This window comes from Lathyrus oleraceus, chromosome 7 (genome assembly GCF_024323335.1).
Source record: "Lathyrus oleraceus cultivar Zhongwan6 chromosome 7, CAAS_Psat_ZW6_1.0, whole genome shotgun sequence".
In the NCBI taxonomy this organism is placed as follows: domain Eukaryota; kingdom Viridiplantae; phylum Streptophyta; class Magnoliopsida; order Fabales; family Fabaceae; genus Lathyrus; species Lathyrus oleraceus.
In genome coordinates, this window is record NC_066585.1 from 332,201,313 (window position 1) to 332,221,049 (window position 19,737).

At 40.6% G+C, this 19,737-nt stretch overlaps 1 pseudogene; it reads left to right on the top strand.

Annotated features, from left to right (window-relative positions):
* Window positions 1-19,211: 19,211 nt before the first annotated feature.
* Window positions 19,212-19,737, top strand: part of LOC127103665 (protein NRT1/ PTR FAMILY 5.10-like) — a 30,706-nt pseudogene continuing 30,180 nt past the window's right edge.

The following is a 19,737-nucleotide window of genomic DNA, read 5'->3' on the forward strand; positions in this document are numbered from 1 at the left end:
TTTGACATTAATTTGAGTTTGGTTTGTGAATGCCTTGCTGTTTAAGGATTTTTTCTTGTTTTGGACCCTAGGCTTAGCCTAGTGGTCTAGTTGCTAATATTTGCTTGATTTTTCAGGATCAAAAGCATAATGCACATGGAGAATGATCCAAGTTAAATGTAATTGATGTTGTTTGATATTTGTACACTAACATAACTTGGTTTTGTAGGTTGTGAAGCTTGGGCTTAAGCTTTGAGCTTGCCTTGTGTTGTGTATTGAGTTGTATAGATTAATTGGTTGAACACTTGCTGTTTATGGTTTGTCTGTCTGATTACTAACTGTGTTTGATTGTTTCCAGGTACTTTAGTTGCTCAGTTCCTTGTGAACTTTTGCTTTGCTTTGCTTAAGCAACTTGCATTGAGGTATAGCTTCCTAAACTTCATGTAGTCTGGAGACCCGGCTGTTACCGGGCTGGGCAAATTGTCTGAAGTCCTCCTTAAGAGGCAAGGATTGTGGTTGTTTAATTTTGTGCCTAAGCAGGTGAAAGTCCTCTAAAGAGGCAATTGGTGGAAGGTAGGGATATGCAATCTATCCCCCACTATTCAGTTGAGTCTTCTCCTTGCTCCCATTACATGGTTGTAGCATTGAGATCAAAAGCCCAAGATCTGTGCAGTGCACAATCGAGTCGGAGTCATCGAGTATAGAAGGGTTCCCCCATTCTGGACCCATGCTCATTTGTCAGAAGCTTTCCCTGGTTAGGGATAAGAGCTGTGAGGTCTCATCCTCACTTCATCCTTTCATCTGCTTCACCTTAGCCTCGTAATGGCAAGGTTAAGAGCAAACTCAGCCCGTACAGACGACTCGCTTTGGCAGTCAAACCTATTGTATGAGCCACTTGTTTGGTTATAGTGCGTGCTGTGTGGATATCTGTTTGAGATGCTTGTTCTCATTTGATGTATGCTTGAATTATTTTGTATGCTTGTGTGCTGGCTTCTTTCCTGGATAGGAATAGTTTGCTTATGCAAGTAGGATAGAAAACCGAACTTAGGGTAACGATGCATGACAACACTAGGCTCGAGTCCAGCTCCCTAGTAGTGTGTCTTTCCCCGGTTTCTGGTTAGCAATTCAGTCCCTTTCAGGGGAACTACATCGCCCTGATCCTCGTTCCAGACGAGGTATGTAGGCAGGGGGTCGTGCGAGACCTCTCCGGGCAACCTTTTTCTTTTTTGCGTGTGTTTGCTTGTTATCTGACTGTGTGTTTGGCTTGGATGCCGACGTAAGCCCAGTGATTGGATGTCGGGCTCCACGTTTGCCCTTTTGAGTGTGTTTTGGTTCGGATGCCGACGTAATTCCATCCAGTGGTTGTCGGGCTCCATGTTTGCCATCTGTTTATTTGGCGTGCGTTAGCCGAACTACAGTGGCTCTGATTCTTGTTCCAGACAAGATATGTAGGCATAAGGTGCGATACCTTATCGAGCCCGTTTCTCCTAACCCCACCTGCGTTCCCCGTGTGTGTGTGTGATGTTTAGCAACCTATTCTTTGTTTTAGAACGTGGATCCCGTCGAGTACGACGGACGTGAGGGGTGCTAATACCTTCCCCTCGCGTAACCGACTCCCTTACCCTGTCTCTTTGGTCGCGAGACCATTTCCTTTCCAGGTTTCTCTGAGCGTTTCCTTTCCCTGTCTTGGGATAAATAACGCGCAGTGGCGGCTCTGTGTGTTTTGTTTTCGAGCTTCGCCGGTTGATTTTTCGCAGGATGCGACAGCTGGCGACTCTGCTGGGGATATTACTCGATGTAGACCTATGCTGGTCCATCGTCCCTGAGCGAGTCCTTCCTAGCGTTCTAGGATTGGTTTGGGTTGCTTGTTGTGTGTTATTTATTGCATTTATTATTCTAACCATTGTATATATTTGCATTAATGTTTGCATGTATCATACTATCATTGTTGCCGTCCTCTGTGCAGGTGGTTTCTCTGTTTTGGGGTGGGTGTTCTGAGTGAGGCCCAATACCCAGGCCTGAGTACACACCTAGGATTAGCGTGGTCTTATGTCTCTTCACATGTTGTACGACATGATGCGGAGACATGTCACCACAGCCGGACGAGGTTCATTTGAGAGAGTCTGGCCGGGTGGAGTTATTCCGCTTAGGTTGGATTATCTCTTTTGGGCTATTGACTCTGGTGACCGATCATTTCCCGGATCTTTGGTTTAGACGGTCTTAAGGGAGCTACAATGGCACACCCGAAAGGGCAAACCCATTGAGTATCTCTGCCCGATTGTCGAGACTATTATCCGCCTTAGGATGACCTGTTTAGAATTTACCTGTGAGGGGAGGGTTGATTCTTACAGATGCATGTTCAGATGGTGACTCAGATGGTGACTCTTTTTGTTCCGTGGATCAGAGTCCTATTTATAAGTCGGATTTATGGTCATTTATCGCCGTGACGCCGGAGTGCTGTCCGTGATTTATCAGTGGGGATCCGTTTATTTCAGGATTCCCTGGGCCGAGATATTTATTAGTGGGGATCCGTTTATTTCAGGATTCCCCGGGCCGATTCAGATGGTGATGGTGTGTCTGCTCAGAGACCAGTGATGATGATGATGTATCTGTCTTCCGTTTATTTCGGAACCCGTGGGTCAGATTGGTGGTTGCATATTCCCTCAGATGGTTATGATCAGTTCAGAAATCAAGGCTGTGACTCAGAGCAACAAATGATCAGATGACTTGGAGGATGGCCCAGTGCATTGCATACATCTGCATCATTCTCATTTGGCATTCATCTGCACTCAAACTCACGTCTAGCCATATGGGGAATATTATTGATTGAGAATCTGGTTGAGAGACATCCGGATGTCAGAATATTATTGATGAATTTTTATCTGTCTCGATGAAACCAGAATCAAAAGACAGAATCTTTCTCATATGGATAGACGTTGCATTCATGCATACTAACCCATTTGCTGTTTTGTAGGTATCAACCGGTGCGCATAGCTCGTTTGCTCAGATATCCTGCTAGGGGCAACAAATCCGAACTGATGGATCCTCCCAACGCCGACATCCTCGAACTGAAAGAGATGGTGAGGGATTTGTTCAGTGTTGTGCAAGGGCTTGCCTTGGGGCAGGAAGCCATGACCGAGAGATTGGAAATGTTTGGGGTTGGATATCAGCCAGATCAAGACTCGTCTGAGCAAAATAGAGGACGTCGTCCGTCGTTCACCTTTGTTAGTGCTGGAATGCTAGATTCAGGTCACGCCTGTACAGTAGGTGAAGAGATCAACAGTGACTGCGAGTCTGATGGGTGGATAAAGTCGTGCGTACCAGGAAGCTGGAAGGCTTAAAAAGGGATCAGCACTGTCACTCGTCAGGAAGAGTAATGATTTCTGTTTTGATTTTATTTGCATGAAAGCCATACGTGTTGCCCGACACGTAATGGTTCATTGTAAGGGCCACCTCATGTTTAAATTTGCATTTTCTGCATCATTAATAAATGGATGTTTTTCAGTCAAAAAGCGGTGTTCCCTGTTTTTCATTTATTTTTGCAGTTTTAAAAACAAACAAAAATGGCAATGTTTATTTTCATTTTTCTTTTTTTGATTTGTCTCGTTCCGAATTCAAAAATAATTCTCCGGATCTCGTTGATAACAATTTGGTTACCCCTCATATGACTTCGACAATCCGAGCAATCAGGCTGAAAAAGAAGGCGAAGAAGATTGTGATCTGCTGGAATTAGCCAGGTTGTTGAAACAAGAGGAGAGGGTGATTCAGCCGCTCTAGGGCGATGCGAGATTGTTATTCCAAGCACCGCCGAGGTCAGGAAGGAAGTGAAATTAGGGCCGCTTCAGAGGCAAGCCGAAAGCAGAATGGTAGCCTTGTTAAAGGAACATGTGAATACCTTTGCCTGGTCATGTAAGGATATGCCAGGGTCGAATACTGGTGTCGTTGGGCACAAGCTACCAGGGAAAGGAGACTGTCCTCTAGAGAAGCAGGATGCCAGTGCCTGTATCAGAGAGCCATGGTGACTTTGTTTCATGATATGATTCATCATGAAATCAAATGCTATGACATGATAGCAAAGTCCCAAACCGAAGAGGGGCATCTGGCAGACCGGGGCAAGTCGTTTGACCGGTTGAGACAATTCAAACTGAGGTTGAATCCGAACAAGTGCACATTTGGAGTGCGGTCCGGTAAGATGTTGGGATTCATTGTAAGGGAGGAATCGAGGTTCATCCTGCTTTAAAAAAAAAAAAAAAAAAAAGAACAATAAGAGAAACGCCTGAACCGAGAAAGAAAAAGAGAGGTTCGTGGTTTCTTAGAAAGATTGAACTACCTGTCATGGTTCACATCTCATCTAACAACCACGTGTGAACCCATATTCAGGATGTTGAAAAAGGATCAAACGGTCAGGTGAAATAATGATTGCCAAGGGGCATTGAAAGAATAAAAGGATAAGTTGCAGAAAGCCTCTGATTCGGTTGCCTCCCTATGGAAAGAGACTGTTAATCTGTACTTGACGGCCTTCGAGGGGTCTACGAGGTGTATTGGGTCAGCATGACGCGTCTTGTCGAAAAGAGCATGCAATTTACCTTAGCAAAAAGTTTACCGACTGTGAAACAATACATTCACTGTTCGAGAAAACTTGATGTACTTTGGCATAGGCTGCTCGCCGACTGAGACAGTTTATGCTGGTTCATACCACTTTGTGGATTTCCGAGATGGATCCGATCAAGTATGGGTTTGAGAAGCCAGCATCGACCGGACGGGTTGCGGGAGAGCAAAAGAATGTTGACTAATGTGTGATCCGCTCAGAAAGCAATCAAGGGGTGTATTGTCTGATTACATCTCTCTGCAACCCGTTGAGGTTATCAACCGATGAAGTTTGAGTTCCCTGATGAGGACATCTCGAGGTACTCAAATCGAAAGATTGAGAGTGACCGATCCCGGAGGAGGGGCCTGACCCCAAATCCGAACGGATTCTGATGTCTGATGGGGAGGTTAAGGAGAATAAGATTTTGTTGCCCGGATAACGTTTGAATACACCAACGACGGTGTGATTGAGTAGGAAACTGGTATCCTGGGTATTGATCTTCGGTGTGTCTACTGGGGCAACACCTTTCTCATTGGTATATGGAATGGAGGCTGTATTACCGGGTGAGGTTCAGATTCCCTCTTTGAGAGTCCTGATGGACGCGAAATTGCAAGAGGCTGAATGGGTAAGGACCCGGTATGAAGAGTTGAGCCTGATCGAAGGAAAGAGGCTAGCAGCCGTCTGTCATGGGCAATTATACCAGCAGAGGATGAAATGTGCTTTTGACAAGAAGGTGCGACCTCGGGTATATCACATGGGTGATATGGTGCTGAAAAGGATCTTTCCTCCTCAAAACGAGCATAGGGGCAAATGGATACCTAATTATGAAGGTCCATTCGTGGTCAAGAAGGTTTTCTCTGGCGGAGCCTTGTTGTTAACGACCATGGATGGCGAAGATTTTCCATCCCCCGTGAATGTGGACGCAGTTAAAAAATACTTCGTATAATTGACCCGCTGGACGAAAAGAATAAAATAGTTCAGGCAAAAATGGGCATCCCGACGAACCAAAAAAACAGAAAAAAGGTTCGGGCAAAAATTAGGGATAAAATGAAAAATGTACACCCGGCAAGTCGAAAACCTGAAAAGGCGACTTGGGCAAAAAAGGGTATCCCGGTGGACTGAAAACCTGAAAGGGCGGTCCAGGCAAAAGAGGGATTGAAACGAACAACTGCGTCTGGCATGATCGTTTGCGCTTTGGTTAAAGCATCATGGATAATACCCGGTAGGGATCAGTTGGAATCGTCTTGTTCAGAAGGCAGAAAGCATGGAGAGTCTGAGGACATATGGGGTGTAACCGAGTTGGAACTTGATGAGATCACGGGTTTCACATTGCCACTAGGATAGATTTTTCCTTTTGTGCAATTACCTCTTTTCAGGAATTGCTTCCTTTGTAGTGCTCATTTGAGCCACACACTTTTCCAATCAATAAAATGCATGTTCAGTCAAATAATTTCGTTTTTGTTTTCATTACCGCTTTGATTGCAAAAACATCCAATTATTTTGATAAAGAATCTTTGCATTTTAAAACATACAGGTCCCTTCCAATGCATGTTTATAAGATTGAAAGCTTGAAATCTTATTTGGAAGGATGAGTGACTCAAGTGTTGAAATCTTGACACGCATGGGGCACGGTTTTATCTGACGGTTTATTTTGCAGGAACTGCTGGGTATTCTTCACTCACTTGCAGGTTGTGATGTGGAAGCTTTGTAACAAATCCCCAGAGAGTTCGCACAGGGACGAATGAATGAAGAACGACGAAGAGACGTTGAGAAGTACGATGATCCTTGATGTTAATCAAGAAGACTCTTCAAAATCGGAAGATTGGAAAGTCTGTGGAAAATCCCCGCAGAGTCGGATCAGGGGCAAAGCAAGTTAGAGAACGGTAGAGGACGTTGAGACGCCCGACGACCTTTGGAATTAACCAAGAAGACTCTTCAAAGTCGGAAAATTGAAATTTCTGTATAAATCCCAGGAGTACGTTTCTGTCGAATGCGGAGCGACTTGGAATATAAGATGATGGAGCAGAAAAGGTCCAGACGAGTCTGGAAATTCCTCAAAAGTGGAAAGCTGATATGAATATTGGAGGGGATACCGTGGTTCGACGAGTCGACGGGTGTTGTACCAACTATTCTCATTTCCCAGCTAGGTCCCCAAGCAGAAGTAGAGGACCAACTCCCTAGCAGATCCAAAGGTCTATGGATCCCCCAGCCGAGTCAAGATGGTTATCCCCGGCAGGTTTACAATGGTGTTTCCTCAGCAGCCAGGCCTGAAGGTTGCTACTCCCCGAGTGGAGCGGGTTTCAATGAAATATATCTCCAGCAGTGTTCATCCTAACAGTGGATTGAACAAGTTCCCGTAGCAGACTGATATCTGCATCCCCAGCTGAGTTGATGCTATCTATGGATTGCATGGGTTGTCCCCAGCGGAGTAGCATTCGTTTCCCTAGCATGGTCAGGATGGTCATCCCCAGCAGGTGTCAGATCGATGCTTCCCCAGTTGCCAGACCTGAAGGTGGCTGTTTCCTAGCAGAGTCTCTGTGAGTGTTTCCCCAGCGGAGTCAACAGGTATCTGTGAGGGTTTTCCCGAAGCGGAATCAGGATTGATATCCCCAGCAAGTCAAAAAACTATTGTATCCCCACAGGGTGTTGGTGGTGCTTATCCCCGCAGTTTCTCGAGTGGATTGGATGCAAAGGAGGTTCTTTCCCCAGCAAGAGATGCTTATTCCCAGCAGCAGTGCCTATTCCCCAGCAGGGTGGAGATTGGAGTAATGACGAGTTCCTCAACGGAGTGTCTCGTGCTCCCCAGCAGAACCCCTTGAGGGGGACGTTTTTATGCATTCATCATGTAGCGTAAGCATAGCATATTGCATAGAAAAATAAATCGCGTAGCATTTCCATAATTATGGAGCATTACGCAGAAAAAGATCATGCATCATTGTTGCAAGCATAGAGCTAGTCTCAAGCCGTGGTTACCGTTTGAGAAGTGGTTATGTCAGACAGTGAAGGTGTTACTCCGAAGAGTTTAGCCTCATGATTGGATCAGAGATGTACCCCAGTAGTGCGATACTGGAGGAAGCTTTTCCGTCGGGCCGAGATGGGAATGAAGATTGGAGAATGTTACGCGATCAGCGCGATTCAAGCCGTGGTTACCGCTTGAGGATTGGTTTTGCCGGACAGTGAAGACGATACTCCGAGGAGTTCAGCAGCGGGATTTTGAAGTAGCAGTATTTCCCAGTCATCAGTAAGTGCCTGGTCGAGCTTTCTTTGGTGTCAGTCAACATCATCATTCGATGTTCAGTCAACGTCAAGTTATTTCCCAGTCATTGTTTAATGTCTGGTCGATCCTTATTTGATGCCTGTAAACATCATTGTTCGATGTCCTGTCCACATCATTGTTTGATGCCTGTAAACATCATTGTTTGATGCCTGTAAACATCATTGTTTGATGCCTGTAAACATCATTGTTTGATGTCCTGTCCACATCATAGTTTGATGCCTGTAAACATCATTGTTTGATGTCCTGTCCACATCATAGTTTGATGCCTGTCCACATCATTGTTTGATGTCCTGTCCACATCATTGTTTGATGTCCTGTCCACATCATTGTTTGATGTCCTGTCAACATCCTTGTTTGATGTCCTGTCAACATCATAGTTTGATGCCTGTCAACATCCCTGTTTGATGTCCTGTCAACATCCTTGTTCGATGTCCTGTCAACGTCCCTGTTTGATGTCCTGTCAACATCCTTGTTCGATGTCCTGTCAACATCATTGTTTGATGTCCTGTCAACATCCTTGTTTGATGTCCTGTCAACATCCTTGTTCGATGTCCTATCAACATCAGTGTTTGATGTCCTGTCAACATCCTTGTTTGATGTCCTGTCAACATCCTTGTTTGATGTCCTGTCAACATCATTGTTTGATGTCCTGTCAACATCCTTGTTTGATGTCCTGTCAACATCCTTGTTTGATGTCCTGTCAACATCATTGTTTGATGTCCTGTCAACATCATTGTTCGATGTCCTGTCAACATCCTTGTTCGATGTCCTGTCAACATCATTGTTTGATGTCCTGTCAACATCATTGTTCGATGTCCTGTCAACATCATTGTTCGATGTCCTGTCAACATCATTGTTCGATGTCCAGTAAACGTCGAGTTTTCTCCCAGTCATCAGTCAGTGTCTGGTTGAAAGTGTTACTCTGAGGAGTGTGGTACCATGACGTCAGATCAGCAGTGTTCCCCAGTAGTGCGATATTGGAGGAAATGTTTCCGTCGGACAGAGATGGAAATGATATCAGAAGACGTTACGCGATCAGCGCGATTCCGGGGTTCAAATGGAGAAAAGGAGATGTTGCGACATTTTTTGGAGATCGGGGTTCAATCAGAGAAGAGTATATGCTGAGGCATTTTCTGGGGTTCAAATGGAGATAGAGTTGAAGATTATATCCAGGATGGGGTCCTTGGGATTATCTTCTGTTCATGTGTCACCTTAGACTTTGGCGGATGCCAGTGGAGGTCGTTACGGGTGTCTTCGGAAGAAGAGATGCACATGTTACCTTCCTTTTGTGAAGGTGTACCCTCTGATATGTCGCCCTCAGAGTGGTGTTTGGTGTTATTTCCGGCGTTGCCAGCGGAATTATCACGCGAGATTGGAGAACGGGGTTCAAATGGAGAAAAGGAAATGTGGAGACATTTTCTGGAGATGGGGTTCAAATGGAGAAAGGGAGATGTCGCGGCATTTTCTGGAGAACGGGGTTCATATTGGCGATCGCGGGTTATCGTCAGGCGACTGGGGTCCAAATCGGAGAATGGGGTCCATTTATTTTGGCAAACAGGAGAATGGGGTTCAAATGCAGAGATCTGAGGGTCGTTTGCGCAGAGAAAATTTCGGGGTTCAAGAAAATGAAAAAGAGCGGAGAAAATTTCGGGGTTCAAGAAAAGAAAAAGAAATCAGCAGAAATTTAGGGGTTCAAGAAAAGCATGAAAAAAGAAAGGAATAATAATCCCGAGCGGATGAGTGGTGTTCAGGCCATGGTTATCCCTGCGTTACCATTTATTTTGGTATCCAGGTTGACGTTTTTCGAGTTTGTTTCTTCGCCGATGCTGACAGGCGCTGTTAATTGTTATCCCATCAGAGTGCAAATTGTTCGTCTGTTTCTTGGTATTCAATCACTCTTCATCCTGATCATCCGAAAGCCGAGGCTATTTCGTATCGACAGGTTCACAGTGGATTGAATAGGGGCAGCTGTAACACCTCAAAATTTGCCCTCCTCTCTTGGGACTAGCATTAACATGTTGCATATCATTTTAGGTCATTAGGCATTGCATATTGCATATCATGTGGTTACATTGTGCAAGCCATTCTCTCAAGTCTTGTTCAGAAGAGGAGGAAGTCAAAGTGCAAGCCTAGGGTTTATTGACTGATCAGGGGCCATCTGAGGATTGGGCTGTGAATTAGGGTTTTGTGATTCTCAATGGATGTTGGTCTTCATCTTGATTGCAATGATACATCATCATCATCATGGTTGGATGTCATCAGGAGATTGAAGCAGGATTCCTTGAGATTAGGGTTTTGACCACTAGTCAACCCTAATCAGTTGCATTAGGCCAGCCAGGGCATAGTCAGGAGATGGGGTCTATGATGGTTATGGGGTTCATTATATGGTTATTTTGAGCTTATTGAGGCTAGGGTTTCACCCTTGAGCCATTTCAGTTGGAGATTGGAGCTCAATTTGATCTATGCATTGCCAGATTTATCTATCAGATGAAAAGTCAACTGTGGTCAACTGTACATGATCTGATGGATCTGGAGGTGGGAATGAGTTGGATACACTTCATTCATGTTGGAACAAATGTTATTTGACATCTCAAAGCTTAAGAATGAAGAAAATCAAGTCAGGACAAAAACTGCCAAAAATAGAAAGTGACTTGTAATTGAAGTTTCCAAAAATGGAAAGTTTTGGACCTCAAATCCACATGTCCAAGGAAGCTTCAAATGAAAAATTGTTCAACATGAAAGTTGTAGATCTTGTCCTCACCTTTCCAAAAAGTCCAAGAACTTGAAAATCCCATGTATGGTTGGAAAGTTATGGCTCAGTGAAATTCAAAAATGACCCATAATCAGGAGGCCATAACTTCCACATGGATTGTCCAAATTGGAAGTTCTTTATATGCACAAACTCCATTTGACATGTACTTTCATGGTGCATAATTGGATTTTTCCAAAAGTGGTCAATGCAAAAGGTCAATTTTCAACTGGACAGTTAAATTGGACCAAGGGCAAAATTGTCCAACTTTCAAAATAATTGGAATTTTTGAGTGGGGATTTTTGCAACACCTCATGAATGGTATTTAAAATTTGTTGGAATCTTCATTTCATGGCTAAGGCTTGTAATTTGAGATTTGGCTTGAAAAATGAAAGTGTGAAATTGGACAAAATGCAAATACATAGTGAAATTGAGAATGGCTTATCCAATGAGCAAAAGACAAATGGAGACAGCTCACACATGGCATTTGGAAGGTGTGTGAGCTGTCAAACAGGTGGCAATGAGCTGGCAAGTGAAATCCCCATTTTGCCCTCACTTGAAATTAGCACTTTCATTAACAAATCCAACTTGGCTAATTACATGATTAAGAGATGGTTTAAGCACACATATATATTCTTAATCACTCAATAAGCATAACAGAATTTCATTTTCACCAAAATCTAGATCTGAAACCTTTCCAAATTCTCTCAAACCCTCAAGAACTCTCAAAAACCAAAATCCATAAAACTTCACCAATCTTTGATCAATTTGCAAAATTCTTTTTGCATTGATCTTGTAGCATCTTAAGCTTCATCTGTTTGTGCTCAAGAACCTCCCAAGCCTTGCCAAACGCGACTGCACCTTCAAGCTCCTCCAATGGTGAATTTGATTTCTGCGCATTAGGAGCAACTTCGATTGAATTGGAGCATTGCATTCAACTTCTGGAAGATCATTCTACATCTGTTTGGAGCTTTCATGTGCCAATTCGTCCCGTTTCACTACTGCCATAGCAGGTATGTTCGAAATTCGATCATCACGATTTGCTAAATGATTATGTGCGTGATGTAGTCCTTTGCTGGTAGATTACGGTGATAGTTTTAGAATTGCAAATGATGAACCATAGGAGAAGAAATCTGGAATTGAAATCTTGATGTCAAACCCTAACCTCTTCGATTCGCACGATTTAGGAATTGTTAGGTTGAATTGATTTCATATTTGGATTGTGCTTGATTATACGGTTCGAATGAATATTCGCATGTCCATTTTGGTGACGGTTTGAGTTTCATGCGTTCTTGAGTGTTCATGTGTTGGCTGGGCAAAAACGATGAAGCTAGCATGTTTTGATCCAGAAATTCGTTTGAATTTTCAAACTAGGAGTTTCCCTCCCCCGCGCGTTTTATTTACAGAAATGCCATTGGCATTTTAATTAATTTAATTAATTCCATTTTAATTCATAAAAAATTCATTATCACCTTTAAAAATTCATAAAAAATTGTAGAAAAATCAGAAAAATATGGAAATTGTTGTGTTGACTTTGTTGTTGAGTGTAGAATTTTTTTGACCTATTGGTCAAAGTTGTGCTTGGTAAAAATATCATTTGACCTAGGTTTGTTTCACATGTATGATTTTTTGATACCTTTTACCATTTGGTTCATGAAATGCACATAATGTAAAATAAATTCTTGAAAATTTTTGTGATGATTGTTGACTCATTGATGCTCATTTCCATATAAATTTCATGAGTTTTTGATACCTGGCCATTGAGATATGAATTTTGGAACTTAGGTGTGACAATTTGTGTCACACCTCTTGATGTCAATTTGCTGGATTTTATTGAGTGGCTTATACTTGTTGAAATGAAATGAAATTTTGCAGGGTGATTGATTAACATGTTAAGATGCTTTGTGAATTTTTGTGGAATTTTACATTGCATTTTCAAATTGTTTGTGATTTTTCATTTCTGTTGACCAATTGTGCAAGCTTGTGTGATATAGGTTGGTAGATTGATTGAGAAATGCTCATATGGTATTGAATGATCATGAAATTTGATATGCTTGTAATAAACACATGATAGGACATCCCTGTTTTGGTCTCATCCATTTCTTTTTTGTTTTCATTGAGTTATGAATTTTTGAAGTGGAAGCATGTGTTGATGTTGTGATTTGGAGCATATAGTTGTGTCTGTTTTTGTTGATTTTCATTGACATAGTTACCTTTGCCCAATTAAGCTGAAATTTGGTGTGCCATACCTGGATTAGGTCCTGTTTAGGTGTAATTTATTTGAGAATTTTGAAGTTGTTTTGATGTGGATTTGAATGCAATAGTTCTGTTTGCATGTTTGGTGCTTCATTTGAACTAATTTGCCTTGTTTTGTGCATAACATGAACATGATGAATGATATAAACATGAGACTAATGGTGTTTGCTCTTGTTTGACATTAATTTGAGTTTGGTTTGTGAATGCCTTGCTGTTTAAGGATTTTTTCTTGTTTTGGACCCTAGGCTTAGCCTAGTGGTCTAGTTGCTAATATTTGCTTGATTTTTCAGGATCAAAAGCATAATGCACATGGAGAATGATCCAAGTTAAATGTAATTGATGTTGTTTGATATTTGTACACTAACATAACTTGGTTTTGTAGGTTGTGAAGCTTGGGCTTAAGCTTTGAGCTTGCCTTGTGTTGTGTATTGAGTTGTATAGATTAATTGGTTGAACACTTGCTGTTTATGGTTTGTCTGTCTGATTACTAACTGTGTTTGATTGTTTCCAGGTACTTTAGTTGCTCAGTTCCTTGTGAACTTTTGCTTTGCTTTGCTTAAGCAACTTGCATTGAGGTATAGCTTCCTAAACTTCATGTAGTCTGGAGACCCGGCTGTTACCGGGCGGGGCAAATTGTCTGAAGTCCTCCTTAAGAGGCAAGGATTGTGGTTGTTTAATTTTGTGCCTAAGCAGGTGAAAGTCCTCTAAAGAGGCAATTGGTGGAAGGTAGGGATATGCAATCTATCCCCCACTATTCAGTTGAGTCTTCTCCTTGCTCCCATTACATGGTTGTAGCATTGAGATCAAAAGCCCAAGATCTGTGCAGTGCACAATCGAGTCGGAGTCATCGAGTATAGAAGGGTTCCCCCATTCTGGACCCATGCTCATTTGTCAGAAGCTCTCCCTGGTTAGGGATAAGAGCTGTGAGGTCTCATCCTCACTTCATCCTTTCATCTGCTTCACCTTAGCCTCGTAATGGCAAGGTTAAGAGCAAACTCAGCCCGTACAGACGACTCGCTTCGGCAGTCAAACCTATTGTGTGAGCCACTTGTTTGGTTATAGTGCGTGCTGTGTGGATATCTGTTTGAGATGCTTGTTCTCATTTGATGTATGCTTGAATTATTTTGTATGCTTGTGTGCTGGCTTCTTTCCTGGATAGGAATAGTTTGCTTATGCAAGTAGGATAGAAAACCGAACTTAGGGTAACGATGCATGACAACACTAGGCTCGAGTCCAGCTCCCTAGTAGTGTGTCTTTCCCCGGTTTCTGGTTAGCAATTCAGTCCCTTTCAGGGGAACTACATCGCCCTGATCCTCGTTCCAGACGAGGTATGTAGGCAGGGGGTCGTGCGAGACCTCTCCGGGCAACCTTTTTCTTTTTTGCGTGTGTTTGCTTGTTATCTGACTGTGTGTTTGGCTTGGATGCCGACGTAAGCCCAGTGATTGGCTGTCGGGCTCCACGTTTGCCCTTTTGAGTGTGTTTTGGTTCGGATGCCGACGTAATTCCATCCAGTGGTTGTCGGGCTCCATGTTTGCCATCTGTTTATTTGGCGTGCGTTAGCCGAACTACAGTGGCTCTGATTCTTGTTCCAGACAAGATATGTAGGCATAAGGTGCGATACCTTATCGAGCCCGTTTCTCCTAACCCCACCTGCGTTCCCCGTGTGTGTGTGTGATGTTTAGCAACATATTCTTTGTTTTAGAACGTGGATCCCGTCGAGTACGACGGACGTGAGGGGTGCTAATACCTTCCCCTCGCGTAACCGACTCCCTTACCCTGTCTCTTTGGTCGCGAGACCATTTCCTTTCCAGGTTTCTCTGAGCGTTTCCTTTCCCTGTCTTGGGATAAATAACGCACAGTGGCGGCTCTGTGTGTTTTGTTTTCGAGCTTCGCCGGTTGATTTTTCGCAGGATGCGACAGTATGGACTTTATATTTTTTGCTTGACCAAGAAGCAACCTATCTTGGACACAAAATAACTCACTTGATCTTGGATCAAATTGAGTTTGGTTTGGATCAAAGAAGGTTAAACCTCTCATTTGTCAAGACTAACCATAAGACATTAACTCATTGGCCAAAATAAAAAGAAAATGAGATGAAGATGAAATGGATAGAAAGAGAAATCAAGTAACAAACTCAATTGATCAAATGTGAACCAAGTCATCATCAACCAATGCTAAACAAAAGAGAAATGAAGATTACAAGTCAACAAATCAAACATATTTTTTTGATAATTTTTGAATTAAAAATAAATGCAAAAATAAAATGAACAAAATATGGTCAAACCTCAAATTTAATTCAAATCAACTTCAACAAGTCCAATTAAATTCTCATAGGTCTAACATGGTCAAACATACTTTGACAAAAATTTTCAACAATTTTTGAAATCAGAAACTTTTCTAAAACAATTAAAAACAATGAAAAATAACACAATATGAATTAAAGTCTTAAATAAATCTCAAATCAAATAAGAAATTGATGAGACAATTTTTCATTGACTTATCATCATCCATAGGTGTTATGCAAATATTTTTGGATTTTTCAAATATCAGAAAGTATTTTAAAATGAATTAAAACTATTAAAAACCAAATAATTCACAAAAAATATTAAATGAAGTAACAAAAATAATTAAAAATTAAAATATGAAACTAGATTTTTCAAGAATTTTTTTGGCATTGGTCTCATATTTTTGTGAATTCAAATAAAATATTTAAGAATTTTTGAAAATAAAAGGAATTAACTGAAATTAAAACAAAAATAAGAAAAATAGAAAAAACCAGCGCCCTCAGATGGTTTCATTAATTGACGTGGCAATGATCTCATGCCTCATAGGCGCAGTCACATGATATGCCCTGGTCAAACGCGCTACACTTTGCATTTAAATGAGTCAAGATAATGAAAGGCCACAATTAAAACGTTGAAGCGTGATCCAATGGCCCTGAAGCTACCACGTGGGGATGGTGGTCGAAACCACCATCTTCTCCGGCGATCCAACAAGATCCGGCCACCACGCGCAGGAAAACAAAGTTTAATGAAAATGAAAATTGAGTACATCAAAATGAAGCTGAGGTGATGTACATCACCTCTGTAACCATGGATCATCCTCACAGTTCCTATTTAGAGAGAAACATGAGCTTGAAGATCATGGTGCATGAACTGAAATGGCGCGATTTGCAAAATTAAGACCACCATTGGCCTGCCTCATGCATGAGGACTTCAGAAAATAGCACAAACCAAAGAAATTAACATTATATTGCAAGATCTGAATCAAAGAAAATTGAGGTTCTACCTCTGAAATGGAGCTCCAAACAGCACAAATTCTACAAGCTCTTGATCTACTCTTGCTCTGGAAGTGTGATGGTGGTGCAAGGTCAAGGAATTAAGCTTTGAAATTCAACTAATGATGTTGAAATTCAAGCTTGAAAGTGAAATAGAAAACTGAGAATTCCTTTAGTGAGGGTTTGGTTTTCAATTCAGCAGCACTTCAGATCTCCACTTGGTTACCATTTGAATGAGAATGAGCTCTTATTTATAGCTGAAATGTGATGCAAGGCAATGCTTCTCTCGTGTGGAAGAAGTTTGAATCCTCCTTGCATGGGCCTGTAGAGGCGCATGTGAGGTCCAAGAATGAATGAAATCCATGCTGAGATCAAATGGAAGTGAGTTGGACATGCACAAGGGACTGCACAAGCTTGCACACCAAGTTATAATGTGAAATGCAAAAATGAACATAAATATAAAGATCTTTGAAACTCACTCATGGAAAGTCCAAAAAATTAATGTGAGTAATGGTTGGAAAGCCATTGAAATAAGGAACAAAAGTCATGTTGGGCAAAAATTCATATGGCAATTGGAAATTTATGAAAACTGGCTATGAAAGTTTGGGCATAAAACATGTATAGGTTCCCCTTTGAAAATTTTATCAAAAGCAAGTATCTTCAAGCCCCTCTGTTTCAATGATGCATGCCTCAAATAGAAAAACCTCCAACATAAAAGTTGTAAATCTTTTCAAGATTATAAATTATACTCAAATTTTGCATCATTTGGATTTTTCATGAGAAAGTTACGGGCACTTGAAGTTGGGCATTTTTCAAATTCAATGACTTAGGTCTAAAGTGACCTATAATGTTTTGTAGTATCACATGTATTTCTTTTAGGATTATGAAATTTTGTCCAAACATAGCATTTGAAATAGATATCTTAAGATTTCCAATTCAATTGGTCTCACGTCAAAATCATAAAAATTAAGGAAGTTAGGTCCTTGGGAAGTTTACCCAAAATTAGGGTTTCAGTCAAAATGACCTATAATATTTTGAAATTAATGATGACCTTCCAAGTTTCAAATGGATTTTTTATGAAAATGAAAGTTGTTCATATGGTTCTTAAGAACAGTTTTTCTCTTGGGGTCATCTTCATTTGACAAACACATCAAACGTTGTATCTCAGTGATCTTCAGTTTAGTCAGATGACTTGACTGGTCAACTTCTCAAGGCCAAACTTCAAATCTTGATGAATGAATGATTGAGGGACCTCACATAGGCTCATATATGCATAAAGTAATGAATGAAAGAACTTTCCTTGATTAAATTTGATCATAGGTTGAGGTTGCTTCATGAGCAAGGCACAATCAATGCACAGTTGAATTAGGGTTTCTTTGGGAAACAATCCTCAAGCCCTTTGGGTTATCTTGATCAAATTTGCAAATTGAGATACTTGGGAGGCATATATGATGATTAAGAGTTTTGTGGACCATTTTCATGCTTGCTTTCATCTTCATCTAGCCACTTTATTGAGCTTAGGTGTCTCCTAGGAGCATTGGAGCACATGATCACTTGAGTTTCAAAACCAAAAGAGTTAGTGACATATATTTGTGCTTTTGGTTAGTTAAACAAGTAAGAAAATCAATAATATACAATACAAACATGCTTGGTGGTCTCAAAACACTCACACAAGTCCCAACCTAGGGTTAGAGAGCCAAACATGCTATGATCCTTTAGACAATGGAATGAGCAATGGTATGATGTCATGAGGGATCTTAGGGTCAAAATTGGGGTCTTACAAGTTTCTTGAACAAACACAAGAAATCCTATTAAGATTTCATAAAAGAGAGAGAAGAGGGAAGAAGAAGGAGAAAGATTCAGAATTGGTTAAAATTATTTTTTCAATTCACTTACTCAATTAGGATTCAAAGATTGCAAGTGAATAACAACAACTAACTTGTCTCAACAACTTGAGAGAACTAGTTTATTTATAGAGTACTAAACTAACTTAAACTACTAGCTAACTTAAACAATTGGGCTAAACAAACATGCCTAATTTGACATGCTAACAATCTCAACAATTTCGAGTACTGCATGCTTGAGCATACTTTGACTACAACATGCAGGATCAACATGTGAACAGACTTCGACTACATGTTAAACCTTTGTCGAACCAAGAAGCTACCATTGTCGAGACTAGAGTTTAGACCGCATGCAAACGAGGTTCAGGACTACATTTTCGATCTAAATTCTCACATCTACAAACGAGGTTTAGGACTTCATCTTCTCCTTTCCAACTCGAACGGAGCAATGAAAGGGTGACGGAAACTTGAATGAAACTTAAAGATTGGAACTTGGACAAAACTCGAAGAAAGAAACTCGAAACTCAAACGAAACTCATTTATCTTCTTCATCATGTTTTCAGTACCTAAATTCTTTATCAATGCATATAACAATAATATTGTTCAATGTTGTTGTTATTGAGATGTTTAAGGTTTAATATTATTGTTGTTGAGTTATTCGGTTAAGGGTTTAATGTTGTTGTTGAGATTGAAAGTATAATGTTTTTCTTTGTTTTGTTGAGATTGAAAGTCTAACGATTTTATTGTGTTAAATAAAATGTTTAATGATGTTATTATTATTAAGATAGAGGCTTTAAATATTTACATCACAGGAATAATAAGAGAAAACACTCCTAGATATTATTTACCATTAGAGCCTTAAATAATGAACAATTATTTTTCACTAGATTTCTCACTTCTGTACTAAGAACATGTCCTATAAGGTATTTTATTATACACACACCATTCAAATTGAAAGAAACATGGACACTGTTTAACAATAACTATTAAATATCTCATGCAAATTTACATGAATTACAGGGACTAGGCTCGCTAACATTATCAGCAATACTTCCTTCCCTTACAATTTGTTCTCCTCAGTCACAAGTAATCTTATTCTTCACCTCACTATATCTTGTTGCCATTGGACAAGGTGGACACCAACCTTGTGTTCAGGCTTTTGGAGCCGATCAATTTGATGAACAACATCCTAAGGAGCATAGAGATAGAAGCTCTTTCTTTAATTGTTGGTATTTTGCAACCGCTATTGGCTGCATATTAACACTTCCGATCTTGAACTATATACAAGATAATTATAGTCGGGTTCTATGATTTGGAATTCCTCTTGTTTTAATGATCATAGCTTTGATTGTTTTCTTGATGGGATCAATGACCTATAGGTTTAACATTAAGGATAATGACAAGAGTCCATTTCTTAGAATTTGTCGTGTATTCGTTGCGGCTATAAGAAATTGGCAAGATACCTTACCGTACATGGATATAAAAGAGGAATGTGATGGAATGCTTCCCCGTCAAAGACCCCAACAATTCAAGTAAGAATAATAATGATTATTTTTTGTTTATTTTCTAATTTCATTTATAGCAAGTTTAATCTTATTGGTCGCATTCTTAATGCATCAAATACGATGAAATATGTTATATATAGTGCATCTTCTTTTTGTTTTACAATGAGAATATTGATCCTACATTTTTCTCATCATTTTGTTTTACAATGATATTAAGATTGATTTTAAAATTGATGATGAAATGAATAAGATGATGATGATA